This window comes from Anopheles arabiensis, chromosome 2 (assembly GCF_016920715.1).
Source record: "Anopheles arabiensis isolate DONGOLA chromosome 2, AaraD3, whole genome shotgun sequence".
In the NCBI taxonomy this organism is placed as follows: Eukaryota; Metazoa; Arthropoda; class Insecta; order Diptera; family Culicidae; genus Anopheles; species Anopheles arabiensis.
In genome coordinates this window covers 51646380-51667359 of record NC_053517.1, presented here as the reverse complement: position 1 = coordinate 51667359, position 20980 = coordinate 51646380, and the positions used below count along the sequence as shown (strand labels likewise).

The 20980-nt window shown below is 44.7% G+C and overlaps 1 protein-coding gene and 1 long non-coding RNA gene across 3 annotated transcripts in view; both read left to right on the top strand.

The window, feature by feature from the left end:
- LOC120896973 overlaps nt 1–20980 on the top strand; it is a 136083-nt gene that overhangs the window by 89510 nt on the left and 25593 nt on the right. The window lies entirely within an intron of this gene.
- Nucleotides 1979–19480, top strand: LOC120896977. Its single transcript, XR_005738482.1, has 3 exons — nt 1979–2062; nt 2576–2783; nt 18992–19480. It is a non-coding gene; the product is annotated as an uncharacterized LOC120896977 (long non-coding RNA).

Genomic DNA, 20980 nt, shown 5'->3' with positions numbered 1-20980 from the left:
GGGACGCACAGCAAACGCTGGATGGTTGCACGAACCAAGTAAGATGCCTTACGGCCCCCCGCCCCAAAGTATTTGTAGTGACGCACCGGCAACAAGCTTTCTTTAATGCACTCTCTCTCTCTCTCCCTCAAGAATGCTCGTTACGCAACATGCTTTCGATGCGCTACGGAGACATGAAAGTTGTGCAAACAAAGTCCTGCTGGGGGTCGTGCATTGGGCGATGGCTTGGGAATAAATACATTCCCTAGCCGGGTGGCAAGTGCATTAAACTCACAGACCGAGTGAATGTGTGTGTATGTGTGTGTGAGAGAGAGATTCCCTGGTACACAGGGGTAGTTCGTGCGAATTCCCACAGAAGACCTTGCGAATAGGAAAGATCCAACATTTTTCCCATAACCCTAAGAAGGGTGTAGACAAGTATCAGCTTCGTTCGCGAGTGAGGGGGTGCTGCCGGGGAACCCAATTTCTTAACCCTCACAAAGGATTTCCTAACGCAAGGATAACTTTCCGACATTCGGCGCTGTTTTGGTTCAGCTGTTTCACGGCGATGTAGCGTCGAACGACAACCGCGAAACACGAACCACCCTTTGCGCTCGTCCACGCTTGTGGTCTGGCGGGCGTAATAACCTCACCCAGGGTACGGCAACGATCGCGGTACACCATAAAGAAAGGAGAAGAATTCAAAAAGACAAAAAAAAAGCTTATGGCGGCAAAGTTTACCCATCCTCCAAAAAAGTTCACCCATACACACGATACAGACATCGAACCCGTATTTTTCGCTTCGATTACTCCCGATGTGTGTGCGCACGTGTGAGTGTGATGTATGTATGGGAGGAAAAGAAGGGGACGTGAAAATAGGGTAATTTTCCATTTGTGCGACTATCGCTTTCGCTGCGTCGAGAGTCGATTGGGACGCCTGGTGGCGCAGAGCAGAGCGAGGCACACAGCACCAAAACACAGGCCAGCGAGTAGGCGAAAATCTATCTTTAGATGCTGCAAGTTCAGCTTTCATACAATCACAACAAAGAGCAATTGCGCGAACCGACGTCTCTCCTAAAACGTGGAGCGCCAGTGAGTGTCCGCGCGATGGTGAACGTGCCAGTTGTGTACGAGAAGGAGCGGCCCAGCAGTTCATCGGTTCATGCGATTTTGGGTGAGAAGGGCACCAGTGTGTGTTACACGTACCGTGTAACTCTGGTGCTAGATCGAGGATGCATTCTCCCTTTTTTGCCCTACCGGAATCGGGTCGGTCGGGTTGGCTCGGGTTGGGAAAGGCTGGCACTGATGAGCCCATCTGTACGACATGTTACGCACCAGAAGTCAACGCCCTGTGCACCCGGTGAGTCGGAGTGCCGTGCGGTGCATAATTCGATCGGATGGGACCAGCGAACACCAAGGGCTAGACCGTTTCGTTTAAGAGTGGGTTAAATTGGGAATTAGTTTTAATTATTCTGCTTCCTTGGCATGGTGCAGGCGAACATGCACGAGAAGAGCTTGACGGGTACTTTGAATTAGATGAAAAAATATGGTAAAATTATTTTACAGTTAAATTTAATAGCTATGCTATTTTAGTGCAAAAACTAATTTTAAAGATTCCTTTCTCTCTTGTTTAAATTGTTTCCTCGTCCATTATTCTCCAGTTGCTAGTTGTGAATAAAAATAAGCGGTAATAAGCACAAAAACTCTTTTTCGATGCATAGCTTTAAGATAACAACCTTTCCTGTGTCGTAAAAACGATCCTCGCCCTTACCCGATTCCATTTCCGAAGGCACGGGCACTGGTTGCATTCACAAAAAAAGGCTCGCCTCCCCCAGTAACTCACAGATATACGCCGCACCAGCCGAGAAGATGCTCTCTCACAGCGCAAAGAGTGTTCTGGAGCGCCAAAGTCTGCGGGAGCAGAATCGCAGCCCGCAATCGGCTGATTATAAAACATCACTGCCAAAAGTCAAGCCCCACTCAGTATCGCGTTGTCTGTGGTTCGGTAAGGGCTGCGTCCAGTTCGGTCCGTCAGCCAGCGAAGCGTTCCTGCCGTTTGTTTCTGCTCCCATTATCCTTGAGTGTATGTATGGTCCTTTAGTGAACGATCGGGAAATCGGTTGAGTGCCGGCTGGGAGTGTGGATGCTGTGCAGAGCTAAAGAGCTCACTGAGAGTGAGAGAGGGAGAGAGAGAGAGAGGAACAAGCGAATAGAAGCTTTCGCTAATGGTGAGCGTGAGAAAGGGGCGTAAATGAAAGTGAGAATGATTCGGCGGACACTTTCTCCCCTGTCAACCAGTGTGTGTGTGTGTGAGTGTGCGTCTGGAGCGTGCTTTGTGTTGTCGAATGTATGAGCTGTGCCTACTGTGAGCTGATCCGACACACCAAGCCACACCATTGATTCGCACACAAACACACGCCTAGCAGTGGTGTGTATAGAAGCCACGCCGTGGCTCACATCATTTAACCTTCTCACTTGAAGAAGGAGTGTCTCATCGTTATCACATTTCTCGCTCGCTCATTCAAAGCACGGTGGGCGCAGGGAAACGGGAAAGCGCTTTTTACTGGTGAGATAAAGTGTATTGTGCATTTGATAGGTTCGAGAAAGCAGAACTCACACCAGCAGGTGGCCCACAGCATCACAGGTTTGGGTAATGTGACTCGGAAGTCGTCCTCGCAATCAGTGCCTGCCAGACTCGCGGCTTTGCAGTTTAACACTCAACGCTCGGTGTGTTCCGCTCGAAAAGGTTTACGAAAAAAAGGAAAAGAAACCCGTTCCCTGTGCTACCTTGGAAGCCGGTTCTGGTGGGTGATTTCATATGGTACGGGTTCAATCTGTTGGACGTGTGGATGTGCAAAAAGGCGTTCAATTTTAATAAGTGAATACTCGTGTACCGTTGGGTGCGATTTACATTCTCGGAGCACTTTATTATCTACACAATTGTGGCAAAGAAGTTGCCTGTGTAGCTTTTGTTTGCTTAGGTGATTGTGCAATTAGGATGCTCTGGTTAAAGCTGGTATAGAAAAGCAAATACTCAGTATGTTTGTGTGTTTCACAACCATATTGTTTGTGGAAAATGGAAGAGCGAAAAGAAACGATACATTTCAAAGTGTAAAACCGTCCATATGCAATTAAGCTTTTGCAGTTGATGGCAAAAAAAATGCCACATTGTGTCCTATTGTGTTAGTAACACTGTGTGTAGGAAAAGTTGGAAGCTTAACAAAACGGCGGAAATTATCATAAATGTACGATGTTTTATGTACAGTGGAAGTGTGGTTGGTGTTAGAAAAAGCCGCTGCTTGTGAATATATGTGAAATTTGTGTGTGGTTTTGTGAATACATTTAATTGAATTAAGAATAATCAGTTTTAATACAGCTCAAACGTAGCTAAAATGTGTATAATGTGTGTAACATTTAGTGTACAGAGTTTGCCAGTGTTGCTAAATGATGGTGCATTGCGTTTCAATTATTTTCTTGTTCCTTTTTTACGTCAATTTAATCATTTTTCCTTTTTCATTTACCTTCATTAACCATTCATTCTTTAGGTCATTATGCAATGTATAATTAACGCAACAAAAGAGTTCGCCGAAAAAAATCCTTTTGCTGATCGTTCGATGCAATTCAACACAGCAACAACCATCCACAGTTGGAATGGGTTTAATTTATGTTAAGTCCTTTATCCCAGCCAATCATTCCCTGGCACGGAACGGCAGAAAATGTGTAATAATACCAAAGCTCACTATAAAAGCGTGCTCCATACATGCTCATAAACATCAAAGTGCATTTCCTTCAATGCAATCTTTGGTTTACTCAAACTTTTTGAGTAACATTCGCTGCATATCGAAGGTTTTATAGAGTAGCCTTAGAGTCTATCTAATTATTCTATCTGGGATAAAGTCCTGTTCTTCAGTACTAAATAAGATACATTCGTTGTGGTACTAGGTTCTATTTTTTCTATTATATATCTATACAAATTTCTAAAAGGTGTGGAACTGTCTAATGTCACTGCAAATGTAAAGTTTTATTCTTTGTATTTGATGTACCATCACTAATTTGTATTGTGATTTGTATAGGTGGGGCAACTTTTTAATTATTTTGCATTACTTGAATTTTGATTATGTGGTTTAAACTAAGCTACATATTATTTAAACAAGCTACATATTTTTTGTCAGTCTTATGTTCCTCATGCGGAACCTCAAATACTGAAATGAGTGGCCCTTACGAGGATGATTCACCTGAACCAAAACATGTTTTACATACCACTCGGTTACAAACTGACAGCACCGACAAAGCATCGTGTAAACATCATGTCATAGATTTGTTCGGTCGTGACCCACCCTCAAAACAAGTAAAGGCACACACAGTCAGAGCGACCACAATCATTGTTAATGGATTACAGCCAGAAAAGGTTGCCAGCTTTGTTCCCAGTAGTCTCATAAAAACGAACCGCTGAGAGAGCAATAAAAGTTCATAATTTCTACATCCTTGTATGGTGAAGAGTGGCTACACTCGCCTAACAACTTTTTCCTGAGGTCATTTAGAATGGTGCGCATACCTGTTGCCTACATACATCCTCCGAAAAGGATGTACTTTTGCTCGAAAATGGCAATTTATTCTCATTAAAACCTTTTGTATCAAATTGATTTTTGACTTTTTATGTGCATTATTGTGCCAAGTACACTTCTCAATTTATATACTTTTACATACACATTGATATAGAATTCCAAAGTAAAAGGATGATGGACTAACGTATGTTTTATTGTGGGCTTAAGGCTTAAGACACATTAATGCGGTTAAATATAAAGCTAGATATGTTTTATTTCAAATTACTTTAAAATTTAAGTATTACAATCAACTAGAAGATTGAAAGAGAGTAAAACTCATCATAAATACAAAGACGAATCCAAAATCCGGTCGTAAAGGCAATAAGTAAAGCGTAAACCATTACAGCCCTGAAGGTGTCGTTGGTTTTTCTCATTTGCTCCGAGAATTATACAGCCAATCTACGCGACAGGCCACTGCTGATATGAAAAAGCTTATTAACTTGCTGCCTGTTAGCTGCCAATACTTCATGCTTGGTCGTACATTAGGTCGATGTTTTACACAAAAAATGTCCCTTCGATCGATCAAGATCAAAGCCACCGGATAAAGTCGCTTAGTTAGCATTGTAATACCCGCTCGTCGTATGGGTAAATGTTCGGCGTAAAGAGTGACAAAAAACGTCCTGACACCTTTATGCTCACACCTTCTGGTATGCTGTTGGCAGTGGAGAAAAAAAGGTTGGAAGAACATCAAAGGTAAAATTTCCATAGAAGTGTGCTACCAAATGAGCTAAAGAAACCTTAGTCACGATGGTGAAGTGACGGCAGTAAAGCCGGTACCATAAGAGGGGATTAAAGTTACCAAGTACATGCCATAAATCGTACTTATTTGGTTTAATTTTGAACCCATTACCATGAAAGTCAAATGAAGTGGTCGTACATTACAGGTCGGTGTTTAACACAAAATTAATACGACACATTCGACTCACCCACCCGACCCATCCATCCATCCCGCCAACGGAACCGCGCACTTTACCATAACTTATTCGCGCCGCATTGTCGTTGGACGGCACGGTGTTATTTTATTAATTTGTCAACGGTTTCCGACCACCTTTTCGCTTTTCCATCGTTTTTCGCCAAATGGCACAATTTCAAAGGAGAAGCGTGTGGTAGAGTAGCTAAAAAGTAAAAAAAAACTACGTAATAGATTAGTCCTCACATAGACAAGCCGTGTCGTGTCGTGTTGTGTGCGTGTGTGTGCGGATTAAATTAAATTCCTAACGCCGCGAACAAAATATTATGAGCGGTGGATGAACAGCGTTCCCGGCAGCCCTGGTCACGTTTGCCAATGTTGGGCGAAGCGTGTTGCATCTTGTCTAAACCGAACAAGGTGACGCTAAAATGGCATCCAAACAAAGAAGAAAAAAACCCGAGCTTCCTAGGTGGCGTCCGTTTTTTTCGATGGGGCGGAGGAAAACTTGTTCTTTTCCGCTTTTCCTCCCGACCAGTCTCCCAGTCTGAAGAGTTTTGAAAATGTTATACCGGCAAGCTTTGTTTCGCAGCAGCTGGAAGAGTGTGTGTGTGTGTGTGAGTGAGTGTGTGTATGTGAAGACTAAAGAGAAAGATCATGAAAAATCTGCATCAAGCCATCGTGCGAAACTTATCATCGATCGTAGTAAATCACGTTAGAAGAAAGCAACACTTTCTAGGGGTGAGCAGCTGTAGTTGTGCACAGACTGGATAAGTAGACCGAAACCTCCCGGTAACTATCATTTATAAAGCTAGACAAACACACCCGTTGCACTGAGGCATGCGAAGCCGTTCTCATTTCCAGTGTGAAGCACCAGCGGGAAGATGATGAAAGAGCGTGCCTCAAGACACTGAGAGGAACACTTGCCCGGCGGCGGCGGCGGCGTGGTAACATTTTATGCAAATATGTGCTTATTAAACGTATGAGCAACAGTGTTTCGCACGTCGTTTCGCACACACACATTCACAAGGGATAGCATGGCTGTGGTGGTGGTGCTCGGTTTTTATTTGACTGAAACACTGGGAGCTTGTGGTGCCTTTCATTTTTGGCTGTGTGCTATTTTCACTGCGCAATCATCACTCCAGCGAAAGGTTCCCCCGAAAAACGCCCGTTGGAAAGAAGCAGGCGCTGACCAATTTTGCGGTGGTGTTGCAAAGCATTGCGGTTATCGTGGGTGAAAATGTGATTAGGTTTGAAAATATGCGCCCTCCGCTTTCCTTTGCTTATGCGGTGCAGATCGTGTGTGGTGGATGAGAGAGGGTGGATTTGGGTTGTTGGTATGCAACTTTGCGCCCAACTCAGCCTCGTTTGAGTGTAGGTACCTAAAGGCACTACGGAATTATGTGGCGAATGGATGAGGAAGTGTTAGATTAAGATTAAAATGTTTTCACACCAGTCCCGAAAAGCTAATTTTTGTACGGAATGTATAGAAAAAAGACACCACTGAAGGCGAGAGAAAGGTAGAGGAAATTCAAGGGAATAAAACATATTTATTTAGGCAGTGTTTTCCGTAGAAGTAAGGCTCACCGCAAAACATATTATGAGTCAATAGGATTAACATCGGCCGGCCGTAGATAAAGTGCTCAGCATCGTATATAGTCGTTACTTTTATAACTTTATTTTCCATTCCAATCGGAGCTACTTCAGTTGTTAACGTTGCGTACAAGGCAAAAAATAAACACTTTGGCCATAATCAAAAACGATAAATTCGTATGATATGAACGAAAAATGTGTAGTTATGGAACTTTTCTCATGTTTCTGAACAGCTTGAAGTATTTTTATTTTGAAATATCTTCGTTCAATCTTTTTGCTAACAAGGAAAGACCTAAAGCACATACTAATATAATTATAGCACGAGATGCAATCCGAAAATAATCATTAATCTCCAACTGGGTTTGTTTTACTTCAATTACAAATAGAGTTTATCAGTGGAAAAACGAATCCAAGTATTTCCCAATACGAAGTTGCTACGAGTTAATAGAAGAAATGCTGAAAAATTGATTAAATCTTCACCAGCACATTGAGTGATTACATCCAGGAACAGATTTACGCAACCACAGCTCAAACATGGAAGGGCGTTCCTGCCAAAACGGAAAATTATCGGATGCCAGACTGACTGGTTTCATATCCAGAAAGAAGAGATCCTTAATGCTTGTGCCACGTTCACACACACGCTCACGTTCAGTACTGCATACGATCAACTTACCGAGCTGTACCGGGTTGTGATGTTCATCTTACCGTGAAAGCATTTCCTTGTACCTTACTTTCACGACGAAACTTGTGTGCCTGTACCACTCGTCAAAGGATTGTACCGTCCGGGGGATTTTCTTCTACAAGCTCCACCACCGCCTCACTGTCTGTGCCTTGAGTGTAGATGGGAACAGTGGGCAGAAGCGAAACACGTGCGAGCGCAAGCATTCCGCACACAAGGCGCAAATCTACCATGCGTGCCCATCTCGGAAGCATTCATCAAAAATTGATATTGCACACGGTTTGTTTGCTATCCGGATGATGGTGGTGGTGGCGGTGGTAAACTGCTGAGAGCCTGACCGGGGAAAGCGACCGTACGCTTGCCGAGTGCTTGTTTGAATTTCAATCGAACACAACCATCATTATTCTCCACCTTCCACCCGGGGAAGGTGGAAATGTATGGCCAATTTCCGCGAAAACCTGACGGAAAGGCACGAACGAAGCAACAACCAAGCAAAAAGAAAAAGAAGAAGCGTTCACAACAACGGAAGCTTCGTAAACAATTGCAAATAAACTTTGGTGAGAGGGATTTTCCGTGAAACCAATCGGACAAAGTTGATAGTGCGGCGATGGGTAGTGCGATGCAATCCTTCTTTACTACTTTTGCGCAACTTTTGCGCAGCGGTGAGGATAAAAATGCCAGTATTATGATCCAGCTTTTCTTTGTTGAAAGCATATTGGAAACATCTCTCACACAAAGCACACGTTTCCGTTGTGCGGTGCTGGTGCTCACAGTGTGTGTATCGATTGTAATGTAATGTAGGTACACCGGAGCACTAGCTGATACTAGCTTTTGCTATAGAAAGAGCTCCATGGACAGTCGTTATTGCAATGTACTTAGTATTCGGATGAATGCTAGACAAAAACAGTGGATGTATTATTTTCTTTTAATGAAATTACATGTTTTTGCATAATTTTCCATATTTTTCATACCATTATCACACCACTTATTATGGAAATAGAGCTTTAGAGCCGTGAAATAATTATATAGATATTCTTTTTGCAAATCTTAAACAGTATTTCTAACATCTTTTTGGAGGGTAATCTAGTTTTAGTACGCGCTATATGTTATATATTTATAAAAAGTATGTTTTTTCTGCAAATCTACGACAATCAATTTGATATTTCAATGAAAAAAGCTCATCCCGCATATCGCTCGTTCTCGTGTACAGTGCAAACAGTCGAGCATGGAATCATCATACCGGAATGAGTGGTTGAGCTATTTTTAGCAATGAAACGTGAAACGAGAGCTTCACAGAATAATGAAAGGAGCAAACAGCAGCACACTCTAAAGCTGTGCTTTTATTTTTGAAACAATGTTTGATATGCGTTTGTCATATGTGTAGGTTGTGCTTTCTCGACAAGAGTTACACCCTATACATAATCGATTATTGATTACAAGCAATGTATCTGGCTAGAGGACTATTTTTACATGTTTCAGCATAATAATGTTATTGTTTAAAATATTAATTTCCTATAAAAAAAAAATTTTAATAACGCATTAAGGTAACCAATCTAGATCAAGCAGTCAATGTTGCTCTGTTTCGTTTTATATTTATGCAATTTTATACTATCAGCAAATGTTTTATGACAATAGTAAAGATTGATTTAAAACTTATGTTTTCTTCAACACACACAAAACGATTGTTTTGCAGAAAAATGCAGTTAAAAGCAAAACTATTCATTATTAAGTGACTGCTTCAACCTCCTAACGATGAAGAACAATAGATTGAGTTGCGCTCACATGAGCTAGTAATTGATTTACCAAATTAAGCAGCAGTCAATCAGCGTATAGAACGAACCTATCATTCGAACATTCGAGCAAGTCATCTTTATCCTCAAAACAACGAAAATTATTCAACATTAATTATCTGTACAGCGTAGTGCAATTGAGCACGGTGCTATTTGTCCCACAAAAGGTACTTATCCTATCCGTTCCGTCCCACTCGGTATTAGCGGTCGGCTATCCTCGAGCGGCCCATCGACGCCTTTGTTTGATTTCAATTATCTAATTATTGGTTCACCATTTCGCCCGAAAAGCTTTCAGCAGAATATTGGCAGTCATCTCTCTCACTCTCTTTTTGTCTCTCTCTCTCTGCTGCTCTACCGCCCAGATGTGGACAGATCGAGCACACGAGTTAGACGAAATTGTATGCAAACAAAGAGCCCACGGCAGCGTTCTCCGGAGAGAAAAGGTCCCTAGGAAACGGGCGACCGTCATTACTTCCCCCCTTTGCGTCCATCCGGTCCTCTTCGCAATCAATTGGCAGTCAGCTTCGATCCGAGAGCTGTCCATCCACAATACAGTGTGTGTTGGTCAGGATATTGTTTGGTTCGGTAATAAATTTCGTGTATTTATTGAACTCCAGCCTCCAGGTCCCGGTATGGGATATGCGGGCGTGCTGAACAGCTTCACAGCAAGGCTGCCGCAGCAAGGGCATTCGAGAGTAGCACACAATGGGTGGGCGCAAAGTGGCGGTGGAGGGCAGAACGAGTTTGGCACGAGTGTGTTTTCGCACGAGGTAAATAAAAACGGAAATGAAACGCATCTCGACAGCCGCCGGCCGGGTCAGGCCGTAACAAAAAGAAAAGGGGGCGAGCAAAAAGGGAAAAAGTTTCCAAATGAGTGCGCCCAGCTTTCCACCGCATTTCCACCCGGTGACAGTGCCAGAAACCGTTCCGAGAACCTTGCAGAAGTTCCAGACAAAGGGTTTTGTTGATTTCGCATCTCTGCTGCGCGAAAGCACTGCGACGACGACGACAACGACAACGACGACGGTACGACGTTAAGCACTTAGATGTCGCAGCAAGATGTAGAGCAAGACTCGCCGTAGCACCGTTGTCTAATCTGTGGCGGTGACAAAGAAAAACCGAACAGAAAGTTAAGAAGCTCAGCAGTAGGGGGAAATACAGGTCCCATGAAACGAGCGGGTCTTCAATAAAACGGGAATTTCTTTGAAATAAAAGCGAGCAAAGGAAGGTAAAAGAAAGGAGATGGATAGAAATAAAAAGAAAATCCATGCAATCCATGAAGCAAACATCCGGCCGGGCGTCGGGTTCAATCCGAACACGGTCGAACCGCTTGCGCTCGTGTGAAAACAAGTGGCAGTGGCATTAAATTATGCAACAGCTTCCCAACACCATCGATGTGATGCGCTGGTTTTGTACGCACGTTTTGTAGACTCGCAGACTCGCAGCTGTGCTGTCGATGGGGTTTGCTGTCTTTATGATGTCTGAAGCATTCTCCTGCTACCCCCTTGCTGGTGCATTACACTTGTATTGAGGAGGGTGATTGTTGCTTGTGTGTAATGTACGCACATTGGAATGAAAGTTATTCGAAGTTGTTTCTACCCTTTTCGTGCTTCATTGACGAAATAAATGGCGCTAAAAAGTGTATATTAAACAATAATATTTTTAAGCAAACATCTTCAACTGTAGACTTGAATTAATTTTCCTTTTTGCTCTTGGGTGTGCTATCGCTCAAACTAAACTCGTAGCAAAACCAAACGCCGCCAGCTATTACACCCCAATCATGTCCACTGTAGTACACAAAGCAAAGGATTGCAGTGAAAATGGAGAATCATTGCTCGTGGCAAACATTTACCTTCAACGAATCGTTTGTTTTTGCCTGTTTGAGATAGCCTCACCCTTTCGTCCATGAATTCTCCAGTTCATAAAGCACGATAAAGGATGTGACATTTCATAACACACGACGACCCTCTCCCTTCGTCCCGTTTCCGTCGGGTTGGCATTCTTCAAATTGCTCCCCAATGATGTGTGCCCTGGCAGCAGTGGGCCGCACACCTGTCTTTCATGTGTGGTAACTGAGCTTTTCCTTCCCTCTGTACACCACACACGCCTTCCGTTGGCCGTTCCCGCCGAGCTGGAATGTAGCAGCTGTCCAAAGCGCATATTGAATGCCAGATTTTTCCCTGCTGTAGCACACCGAAAGCACGGGTTGTTGTTACTGGGACGATGTGCTAGTGACCAGCAGTAAGCGACACCGACGTCCCTGCACCGGGCAGCAGTTGCAATCAAGCTCTTCGGCAAGGACTTTTTTGCCTTCGTGTTGAGCAGTGGATAGTTTCACTTTTTGTGTTATTTTTCACTGCTGCTGCTGCTGCTTAAAGACTGTACTGTGTGTGTGTGTGTCCGGTGTGGTTGAGCGAGAATTGGTTTTACGATCAGATTTCCTCCTTCCTTGGGTGCCACTGTCACTGAAGCAAGTGAACTGTACCGGGGTGGGTTAAGTCGAACTAGAAACCACCAGCGGGGGAAGTAGAAGTGAAAATTGTCAGTGAAAAATATGAACATGGGAAAACGATTCCCTCGGTGCCACTAGCACATCAGCTGGATGCGAGAAGTGGAAATTATTTTTCACTCATAGCTCATCCAATTTAACTTTCTATTGCCACTCTGCGCAACCCGTTTGTATGTGATGTCCGGTTTGTGCCTGTGTGTATGCTGTACTGCTACACACTCTTTGGAGCACACTTCCTGGTTTCGTGAATTTCCACCCGCGTCAACCACATACCAATGCATAAACGGTTCTCTCCCCTGCACACACACACACACACACACACACACACACACACACACACAAAGAAACCCACATCCGACCAACGAAATCAAACCAGCCGGGATGAGGTGGGAAGGGAAACCATTACCCTCAGCGCTGTCGATAGCATTCCAATTTATTTTTATCGTTTTTAATTTATTTATTCTAACTTTCGCCTCCGGTTGACTGTTGACCACGCTCTGTTTCTGATGGGGAAGGGGGTGGAGGTTTCCCGTCAGGTTAAGCTTTCTGCCGAGAAGCTCATCGGGAATGAGCCATCTCGACGATGGTCATGCCATTTATCGATCAACGGAACAACCGGATCGTCGTCGTTATCCTTTCGCTGCGAATCGCCGATCCTGCCAGCCTTTGTGAAGTTCAGAGATCGTTTTTCCTCAACCGATAAGCCTTTGCAATGTGGCTATCAGGTTATCGTAGGCTCGCCTGTGTCTAACAATACGGCGAAGATTGGGTTTGAAGGGGATGGAAAACCAACGAGACACCCGATAGCTACAAGTTCCACAGCCGCAGGAGCTGAGAAAAAGAAGTGAAGGGGGTTGGGCCGACTCAACCGCTTGTTTAGATCATTCTGTCTGATCTGGGGTCTATCATTTAGCCGGTCTTTGAAGATTGTTCAAGTGACGCCAGTGGAGACCAGTGCGTGGCATTGAAAGCGGCAAAACGAACCAACCAAAACAAAACAAAACACAAAAAAGGGAAAAAAGATTAATGACACACCGCTAGTACTAATTTGAAGATAGCGAAATTCGCCCACCATTTGCGGCCCACCATCATTCATTCACTGATCTAATTTGGTTACACACTGATGAATAATAATACGGAGCGCGTACTGTGCGTGCTGCTCCTTAAGAAGGTAATGATATTACGGAGGCCATTCCACCATTATTTTTTTGTTCTCTACACTCCCTCCCAGTGGCTTTTCTTTACATCGTGCGCTGCCATTCACTAGCTTTTGAAAAGACAAGACCCTCAACCACTATCGAGCCAGCTGATGATGATGATGATGATGGCGCTCGCACGGCCGGGCAACGATGGGCAAGGATTAGGACTGTAATGAACAGTGCCGGTGTCCCGTTGTTTGTCAATTTGTCTCTTGCACTCAAAAAGAAGCGAGCGGAGTGGAGAATGGCAAAAAAAAACAGCGACCAAGCGTCCGTGGGCGGTGCAAGTTGGTAATAAAGTTTTAAGCAACTAATGCCTACCGTTTGTGTGTTTGTGTGCTCCATCGAGGAGGGATTTTTTGTTGGTTGGTTGGTTTAATTTCCGGAAGGTATTCACGGCACAATTGGTAGGATTAAAGTTTGCCAAGTGGTTTGTGTAGCTGAATGGACGCTATTAAATGGCTGGCACATAACAGTTGGGACGGTTGCTTTGGACAGGTATATTGCTGCTGCAAAGTGAAGAGAAAAAACAAGGATGAGAAAAAAGCGCCTTTACGTGGAAAAGTGTGTTTCTTAGAATGTTCAAATACAATTTCTTAACACTGGGTGCTGTTAAGAATTTGCTTATACGTAGCAGCGAAACATATTAAGCATTTTTGTACATTAATAGCACCAAAACAGCCCACACAACAGATAGAGAAAGAAGGAGATCGAACGAACAAGAACATGTAAACGTGTCGCAAAGGAACGGCACAAAACGAGAGGCAGAAAGCCAAAATCCATTGTTCTTTCCATCTTATTAGGGATAACATCTTCACAAAAATGCACACATACACACACATACACAGACACGTACACTGACAATAAACATGACCCCAGGTGAAGCCCGATGGTAACCAAGGGGCCAGAGAAGCTTGCCTTTTTGCAGTAAATCTTTCCTGCCCGGGCACCATAAATTTGATTAATGACAACGGACAACGGCACTGCTGCCACGAGCAACAACCCTATTAGTGCCAGTTGAAGTACCAGCCCCCCCACTCCCTCTTTATTCGCTCTTTTTATGCCATTTGTTTGGGGAAATTATGTTACTTTTCCCTTATCTGCAAACTTCCATCAACCGAGGGAAAGCTGCCCGCACTGGTGGCAGTGTGGCTCAATTGGGGAATCGAGGGCGGAAGACTCGCTTTCTCTCTCTCTCGCTTTCTCTCTCTCTCTCTCTCTCTCACTGTCTTTCTTACCGTCTCTTTGGGGAACGTCGTTGTATGTAGCCTCCGCAGTAACCGTGTTGTTTCCCGGAACCGGAAGCAATCTGAGTGTTCCGTCTGAGGCTATGCCACGGATGCATTCGTTTACTGATTATGCTTTAGTGAAGGGCCGGGAGCTTGAGTGCACGCTGCACGTTTTAGTAGGTGCCGCCTTCGTCACCTTTGCCTGTGCTCCCCCCTCCCCACCCGGACAGCCGGAAGACAAATTTCTTCCCTGTACCGTGTTCACGTACAGCATTGTGTCCATGGTTGGGATGTTGTGCATTCTTATTTCGCAATGCCTTATGCTGCTAGTGGATGTAGTACCACAACCCTGTAACTCACTCCCCCCACACTACTTTTCACCATTTCCTGGTACAAAACCAGGCCAGGCCGGAAACCGACATCTGTGATGCAGAAGGTTTTGCTGAACTGGCGGGTTTTCCCCGGTAATTAGCAAGACTATGCTGCATTCGATTTTCCTTCCTTAAACGAACGAATAAGCAGCAGATAAGCGCTGGAGCAGCAAAGGAGAGGAAGGCTTCGGGTAAAAGTTATTTAGATAATAAATGGGAGGTGGTTTCCGGGTGGCTTGATGACTTTTGTGCCTGCCTGATTGCACCGTCGAGTTCATTCGATCAGAAAGCACCGTTCGCAACGTTGGTGCTTCTCACGGGGCTGTTCGTGCTGGGTTAATAATAAATACGCCTAGCGCCGGGAAAGGAGCGATGCATCTGACAGTCGAGGCACGATTGTCGTTGGGTTTCAGGGTTAATTAAATATTGAGCCATATAATTAGTCGTCCGAGCTACCATGCAGTGAAACCCGTGGCTTCACCTTTACCTTTACATGTCGCTTTTGAATGAAACGCATTTGATGTTACTGTAAAACAGTGTAATGAAAGTTCAATTTACTGTTCTACCTTTAAAACAACATGTGTGCAAGCAAAACAAAAAACAATACGAATCATAATGGAACAATGTAACAGTTTGATCGTGTGCTGTCGAAAACGGTTTCACTCATTCAATCGTCAAATAAGAAAAGCTGAACTTTTATCAACAAAAACACTCACTCACACACACACACACACACTCATACGAGCCGGTTTTAACAATTGTCGCTTCCTTGAATCACCAGTACTCTCTTCGTTAAAAAGGGTACGGAGCCGTAGCAGCAAATAACAGCACCGACTGACTATCTCCAACATACACCAGGCCTTTGCAAGCTGCTTTTGTTTGCGTGTGTGACCATTCTGTACACACAGCTCACCCCCCCCCCCCCCATATTTGCTGAAAAATGCAGAGAAAATCCGAGAAATGGAAAGCGCCAGCATCAGGTACTGCTGAACAATACGGAGCAGGCATGTTAGAAAATAGCCGGAGTTTAATGACGTTTTGCTAATGTGGTGATAAAAGTTGGAAATCATTCCATATCGAAAACATAAACACCCGCCCACAGAAAGAATGGCACATGGAGTGGGAGAGAGAGAGCATAAAATTCAATTACGCGTTTGTTTTTCCGCATTTGAGCCAGTCCCATTCGAGCGAATGTGTTGTATCACACACACCCATATTGGTCGAGCTTTTTGCCCCTTTTTGCATGCAAAGCGCTACCTCCATCTGGGGGATTCTTTGTCGTCTACCGAAGGATCCCCAACGGGAAGCTTCCTTCGGTCAACTGTTGTATGCGTATGTGTGCATCTGTTCACCGTTAACAGTATTTGATTTTCTGCACTGTGAGCGGTCAGGGTTCGTTCGTCCGCAGTTGCTCGTTTTACTTTATTTTGTCCCAAAAATTCCTACGGATAGTGCCATAAAGTTTCAAACTACAAAACTACGGAGCCGTGGGTATGGTTGGTATTGGGTGCTTTGAAAATGGCCATACGAGTTTATCCAGCCGTTACAATCAATGGCAAGAAAGGGCCTGACAGCTTTGTGGGCTGCGTGAGCGCAAACGCAAACATTACGCAGACAACTACGTACGAGCGAGGGAAGACTGTAATGGAATGGAATTGTTTGCCACACACGGGCAACATGGGTCATACTAACGTACTGAATGGTTCAATTTTGAGCTGTAAGACAATTGTAGTGTGCTAGCAGTTTTATGACTTCTTCCTTCTCTTAGCTGTGACTATATATGCCGTCAGGGAAGCTTATCACGTAAATGAATAATCATTCTTTGCTACAGGGAAAACGGATCAGAAGAAAAGCGATCTACACCCGTCGTTGTGTTTACTGAGTGTATTATTTAGAACTGTTTGCAATTTATCTAAAGAATACCATAAGACAAATTAAATTCAATTGAACTTTTGAATAATCAATTTAACACATTGAAGTTCATTTCAACGCTTCAATCAACGGAAACAATCTTGTTTTCCGAACACACAGTTGTACTGCGTTTTATGGCAAATGCTTCCAATAAATATTGGTGTGATTTTATTGACTCTAAACAGACGCGTATAAATTTGAATCAAAAGGGCAACAAACGGCACACGAGAGCGGTACACATATTTGCGTTACATCCTCGTCGCTGCCGTTGTTATTATGGTCCGTGCAGACGAAGATCGCCGACCCACACCCGTTCGCGTGCAGTGCGCGATTGCTCATTTCATTTCCCAAAGAGATAAATCTATTCAAGTGCACCCAATTCAATCAACAAACGAAGCGAAAGCGACCACTCTGGGCCACTGGGTACCCACGTAGCAACTTTCGCAGCAGAAGCGCCAAGAATTCAAATAAAATCGTACATAAATTTTCATTACGTAAGCTTCCTCCCGCACTCCTCGGGGGGAGGAGTGGGAAGCGGATTCACCCGACACCCGCAGCAGGAATCGCGTTAAAACCACCCACCGTCCGTATAAGCTTGCTTCGGTTGGGATCGGAAATCAAACCACCACCAGCACACACACACACACATACGGGATGCAAGCAACAGACAAAGTTTCCGAGCCGCGTGTGCCCCAGAACGCCGAGAAGCTTGATGACAAGAAAACACCGACGCTGGTAGTCGCTCAAGGACGCCACATAAGGTACGCTCTTTCTTCCGTGCGTAGGGAGACAGAGCTAGGAAGGGAAGGCAAACTTAAAAATGCGACCATCGGGTAATTCTCGGTGAAAATAGAACGTCACAACGAGCAATGGCATACAGAAGGCCTTTCGATAATAGGGCCAATGTTTGCTTCGTAGTTCCGTTCTGCTTCGTGCTACATTCTGGCCCAGCCCGACGAATGATAGCGCACTGCCACCAGACACTTTTATCCATTTGCCGCCACTCGCTTGGCGACGGAGCATGAGCGGGGTGGGTGGTTCCGAGTTTAATCCTGAAATTGGTTTCTTATTTCAATAACATAAATTTCCCACTGAATCCACCGTGACAGGCCACCGCCATGTAGGTTTACGGTTCGATAAGCATTGGCACAAAGCCCTCTCAGTGAGGTTGCGGGGTGTTGCTTTAACCGCTGCGATGCAGCAAACAAAAAAACGAAGCAAGTTTGTAAGCCTGTTACCTTTCTCCGGCGGCGATGGTCCCACACTCTTGCGCTGTTTTATGCTCACGGGAAAATGGCGTGGTAAACTCTGACTCATCGAACTCTGGTGGTGGTTTCCAAGAGCTTCAACACACACACACACACACACAGAAAAACACACGTATGCAGTGAGCAAATGAATGCGGTAAAAAAGATAAAATTAAATGAAGCCGAAATGCTGTGTGGCAAACTACTTGCCGATACTTGTTACTGGGTGGTACGGTTCGATAACATGCGCATTTCCGTGACGTGCCGACACAGTCGCTCTATCTCGCGGTTCCCATGGTAACACCGCGAGCGTTGGCAACTGAAACCTTCCTGCTTCGATGGAGGCGCCTGGTGGCGCTCGTAGTTAAGCGATGGAGCCGCCTGGTGGTTCACTAGCAATAGGCCCATTTTCTTCTGCTCTGGTCGTGCAACTATTTGTTAGGTTTGGTTCGATCTCAGGCGCTTGGTTCATCAAGTAAAATTGCGAACGGAAAAAGACAAAAGCTCCATACCGCATACCAAGCAATTCTGTTTCGGTTAAACGAACCGTGAAGCTGACGTTCATTCACAGGACAATGTGCTTTGCACGATTTTCTTTAGTTTGTCGAGAAATGGAACAGCACATCCGTTTGGTTGCTACTCTAAAGATGTCTTGCAATGCAATGACTATGTGTATGTGTGTGGGTTGAGCGATATACTGCAGCAAATTTGTCGTTCATAATGATTTAAAGCGTTTTATTTTGTGTTTTGAAGGTCAATAAAGCGCCAGCAGGCGCTTTTTTTAGCTAAGCATCTAGTTTTTCGCTTGATTTTCTTTTATGTTTAATCCCTAAACGACACTAATTAATCATCCATCCATCGTTTCGATAACGCTTTTCATTGGATTTTCGGAGAGCATTTTTCGGTTGTCCAGTTGTGTAATCCGCTGAGCAGATATTGATTAGGATCTCATCTGTCGTCTTTCATTCCAAAGTGTAAGCAGCTTCCACCGCTTGCGGCAGTGATTAAATGTGGTGTCAATCGTTGACGTTCGTGCAGGGCTTACAGTGAAACGATTGTCGCTGCCACGGCCACTCGATGGCTGAGCGACGTAGAAAGTGGGTCCTTCATGTGCCACCACAGCGCGACACCAGTATGTCATAAAAGCGGAGGCTCAGTGTTCGCGTGCCAGCGTTGTGCATGCTTTTTCTCAACGGCGATCCGCGTTCGGCGAAAAATTGAACCATTTCCCCCGTGTGCGACCGTGACAAATCCTTCCGCTTTTCCGGCCCTTCGACCCCATTTCGTGTGCTGAACAAGTGCTGAACGTGTAAGAGGTTGGTTAGGAACGGCGGAGTGACTACCGGGACGTTTGGTAGCACGTTGCCACACGCACCGTCGGCACCCGTCGACCCTCGCTGTCGGTCGGCCGCACCAATTCAATCCTGTGTCTGTACAGGCTATCGGCGGTTTGGTTGCTGAAAATCATCAACATAGGTTGCCCACAGTCGGTGTTGTGGTGCCCACGGGGGGACACTGCCTCCCCACGCCCACCGAAACCACCGCTATGGCCACCGGAACCGGAACTGCCGCTCGAGTCGCAGTGGGCTGACGCCGGCGAGGGTTACTGGGCCAATCATCACCATCCGCAGGCCGCCAACACTGACCAATGGGTAAGTGAGGAGAGGGGGGGGGGTGGGTAGGGATAGCTTTGGTGGGTAAAAATGGGCGAAACCAACCCAACCGATAAATAACCATTTCTTGCACTACAACGAAACTCGCTTCAATGGGTATGGGAAAGCACTTTTCGTCTTGTAAAAATGTCGAGCGCCACGAGTGGGCTCGAGTGCTGGAGGAACGAACACCATTTTCTTCCGTCGGTTGTATGTGCTGCGGTCACACACACACTCACACACACACATGCTCGCTGTGCTCGAATGTGCACACGTCCCCGGTGGGAATTTGAACAAGAAAATGGAGAGAGAAAAGAAGGAAAAAAAGAACGCCACAACTGGGCTGCTGCTGCGCCATAGACATTTATCGCACTCGTTTCGTAAAGTAAGCCACTTCAATGGCCGTGTTAATATGTTCGCTTATCAGGCAAACGAACTGAGCGCAACAGCAAAACCGATGTTTTGCCATTTTGACGTCCGTTTGCACGCACACGGCACACGGAACCATTGTTGCTTGCTCGAGTTTTGGCTTCTGCTGGAGGAGCCCTAAATTGTACTTGACATTGACACGCAACATGGGGGGAGGGCTGGAGGGAAGTGTGGGAAGTGTGGGAAGTGAGCTATCGGCACCGTTCGTTGGAGTGTGCTGATCGCAACAATATTGCCTCAAGATACAATGATATCTGTCGAAAGGATGTGCCTTTGAGAGTTGAGTATTTATGTTTTCGAACTCTTATCTGCAACCAGCCATGCCGCTTTGAGACGTCGAACGGATTGGCAAGGCAAAAGGGGACGGTGTGAGCGTTTAGCAAAGGCAACAACAATTTCGTTTAGCGTTCTTACTCAACGTGTAATTTAATTTCGATTAAAGTTGTTATGGCATGCCACAACGCAATCGTTTCCGTTTTGAATGTCATATTCTTCTGCGAAGTCTTTGAAATTGTATACCAAACATAAACGTAGCTAGTTAATCTTTTCTCATGTATTATGTTTTTTTTTGTAAAAAAGTATGTGTAATACAATCCCCTACTTATAAAATGTAACTAACTAAACATTTAAAATAGCTCTATCGATTGCAATACCTTCAACATTTTCATATTTCAGAACTCTGTTAACATATTTTCGCACATTTTTCATCACCATAAACGCTACGAGTCGGTTTTGTGATATATTATTCAACTCATACGACCTAACAACATGCCCGCCATGGGTTCAAGCCCCAAATGGACCGATCCTACATACTATCCTACTATGGGTAATCAATACTGGCTGGCCATTTGTTCACCCAATTATCCATTCACGGGCCGTAA